This window comes from Dendroctonus ponderosae, unplaced genomic scaffold (genome assembly GCF_020466585.1).
Source record: "Dendroctonus ponderosae isolate FM_Combo_2020 unplaced genomic scaffold, Dpon_F_20191213v2 Dpon_F_20191213_1, whole genome shotgun sequence".
Classification (NCBI taxonomy): domain Eukaryota; kingdom Metazoa; phylum Arthropoda; class Insecta; order Coleoptera; family Curculionidae; genus Dendroctonus; species Dendroctonus ponderosae.
This window is the reverse complement of record NW_026017110.1, coordinates 36,716,766-36,720,412: the sequence shown is the minus strand read 5'-3', so window position 1 is coordinate 36,720,412 and position 3,647 is coordinate 36,716,766.

Genomic DNA, 3,647 nt, shown 5'->3' with positions numbered 1-3,647 from the left:
GGTTGCCATTTACTACTACAAAATAAATTGCCGTCCAGATCCAGACCGCTAAAATTTCATAAAAACGTGATTTCTGCTTCAAAAACCTCAGCATTTGGTGTAAATTTAGAACACATACAGCCTGAAGGGCGCTAAATGGTAAAAACAGGACTAGCCGGGCGGATCCTGGCTGTTGAAATTTCTTAACACAGAATTTTTGACAAAAATTATATATTGTTAAATTTGGGAACACAACGCAAAATGTAAGCCGGTACGCCAGGACCACTGGCAGCCTTTTAGGGCGCTATCGGCTAGACAACCAGAAATGAAAAAACAAACTACAGATACCTTTAGGCACTTTAGTCTGGATTCTGGTACATTGGGATACTGTCAACACCGTAAAAAGTGTAATTCACACCAAAATAGTAGTAATTGATATCTTTACTTCGAAGATAATAAAAGGTGTGCTTTTAAACATTTTTTACATTTAAATAATAAAAGTTGATATAGAAACATTCTACTAGAGAAAACCTGGCAGGCTGAAATTGAACATTAGTCTGTATTGTTTTCTTGTAAGTTTGTCATATACAATTTTAGTCTTTTAGACCATGTCTGACCATTGTTTTTGCATGTTCGGTTCGGTGTCCCTGATGATGACGTAATTGCCGAAGCGCTTGGCATTAATTATACGCACATACACACTTCATTACAGAAACTTGTTTGATTGAATTTCATCCAGTGTGTACACACCAACTTCTTGTTGAAATTGGAAAACTCAATTAGAATTTAAATATTTTTTAAATTGAACAATACACTGAAAATTCAAGAACACTTTGAATTGAAGATATCAGTGAGATTATAGCAAACAGCATTGGTTTTAATTGTTTTACTGCTTTCATTTGTATAAGAGCCGTTCGTTTTATTTCAGGTTGAAAACCTGAACTTATTATTATCAAATGGTATATGTCTTAAAATCTATTTTATTGAAATCAAATTTAAACAAGTTGAAAAACCCAATTCAGAATCCAGCAACTCCCTTGTCGTTCTTGGCTAGATAAATATTACATGCAACAATATAAAATACATGCCAAAATGGTACTAAAATCCTTTGATTATAAAACTAACGTTTTAAGTTAGTTTTATATTCAAAGCTAAAATCAATCTACATGATGGCAACCAAGAGAAAAGTAATGCCAAACTTACCGAAGGCTGCACAACATTCTTTAGTATACAGAAACAATATCGTAAAGGAAATGAAAAGGAATAGAGAAATCCATAAAACTTCAGTTGCGTCTCGAAAAACTAAACTCAGTTTAAGCTAAGGGTTTATAATGGGTGATTTTTTAGAGGTATTGAACTTTAAATTGATATAAAACTCATCAAATTCATGTAAAGGTCATGGTACTGGCTTTATTGAAAATACAATTGTATGCCATTATAGGTTAAATATGATTTGGGGGCGCTACGGGTGGCTCGAATGAAGAGCAATCCACGAAAGAAGTTCAATTTTTGACCACTTTGATTCCACTAGACCGTAAAAAAAAACTGATCACACAGTGAGTCTCCTGGATATAATGGCGTCTCAATAATGGCTTTAGGATTTTGAATTTTCGTCGCTCCAAATTCGGCAAGATAATTGATGAATTGCAGCGCCACCTGTCAAAATAGTAGAAAGAGTTTTGAATAGATTATTCTCAGTTTTTGACGTACTATTCGAATCTCTAATAAAATGTTGTGGTTACCATTTGAAATTCTCAAGTTGGCCCCTGCCTAGCCTACAATGTCGAACTAGGCGTTGTTTTTATGACACGAATAAACTTCTCCCTCCCAGATATTAACTTCTTATTTGAAACGTTTGTTCCTCGGATCACTCGTTTCCAAAATATTTAAGCGTTTCAAGATTTAAAAAAAAAACTACCCTGTATATCGCATGGCACAAAGAACCGATGATATATTTCGTTCGTTTCCTATCACAAACTGAATATTTTCGGCAGCTTTTCGAAAAAAACCCAAGTACCGCTTGGGTTTTTATCACATTCCGAACGCATCGAGCTCATAACTAACATGGTGATATAATCGTTTGCTTTCGCATCCTTTAGATATACCATCGGTTCACATTGTAGTTCGATTTCAGTTTTTTTGTTGTGGACAATGCTGTAAAAGGTCCAGTTCATGCGCCAATATTTTCAAAGGTAAGTTTCACGTTTAAACTCGTTTAATAAAATGGCAAAAATTCACGCATTACCATCAAATAACATTCCCATTGGGATGTGCTGTGCTTACTTCTTCTCGTTGCTTAGTTGGCTTACATACATGGCTTACATTTGTGAGCGGTTGTTCAAATGTAATCTAAAAACTTGCAACTTACGTGACTGAGTAAGTATTGAATGTATTTACATCAGTGACTGCCAGAAGGATTTGTCCAGTCCGTATTTCCTCTCTTCTGCAGCCACACTTGGGGTCCACAGAAACTTACATCAACCGTGGACGAATCCATAGAATTAGTGGCGGAGCTATTTGAAGAGAGTACAACAAATCTGTTCAAGGCTTGTCTAAACGGCAGCTACTTCCTGTGGAATGGAGATTACTACGAACAAAAGGAAGAAGTAGCCATGGGAAGTCCACTCAGTCCGGTAGTGGCAAATCTATTCATGGAGGAATTTGAGGAAACAGCGTTGAGCACCGCACCCCTTAAACCAACGATCTGGTACCGATATGTCGATGACACGGAAGTTGAACAAAACCACCAACTGGCCTTCCTGGATGTTTTGGTGTCTAAGCAGCGGAATCGTTTGGACGACAAGGTATATCGAAAAGCCACCCATACGGACAGATATCTTCACAAGGTATCTAACCACCATCCGAGTCAGAAGCAGGGAATCATTGAGACTCTTACGGATAGAGTCAGAAAAATATGTGGACCACATCTAACCACAGAACTACAGCCCTTGGAAAAAGCTTTTCGGATACGAATATTCCCAGTTGGACATCAAAAAAGCTGTAGAAGTGGGCCGTGCTGAAAAAAGTGAATCCACTCTGAAATCTTTCCTGCCCTTTGTTCCTAGGGTTACGGACAGAATTGGGAGGCTCCTGAGGAAACACAACATAAGAACACTCTAGAAGCCCACAACAAAGATCCAAGAATGTCTAGGGTCAGTTAAAGACAGAAGACCGCCCGTCGCAACTGCAGGAATCTACCGGATTCCATGCTCCTGTGCAAGCGTCTACATAGGAACTACTAAGAGATCGGTTGCGACAAGAATAGAAGAACACCGACGGAATTGCAAACTGGAAAATGTGGAAAGTCGGCAGTGGCGGAACACGCCTTCAGCGATGACACAACATCTATTTCGGAGAGGCACAGGTCCTGGCCACAACAACAGGCTATCGCCCCCGACTAATACGAGAAGCCATTGAAATCTACAAACACGACGACAATTTCAACAGAAAAGAAAAGACAATGGCGCTAAACAGGATATGGTTTCCAGCACTCACCAACGCAAAAACAGCAAAAAAAAGCAACAGCTCAGTGTACCTATTCTTGACGACTAGGGAGTAGAACAGCCGAGAGATGTGGGCGGGGTTTTATGACAGTCGGCCGAAACGGTATTCTTGAAAAAAAATTGAGAGGGAGCCGTTCCCCAGGGAGCGGGAATGATCGACTGGTA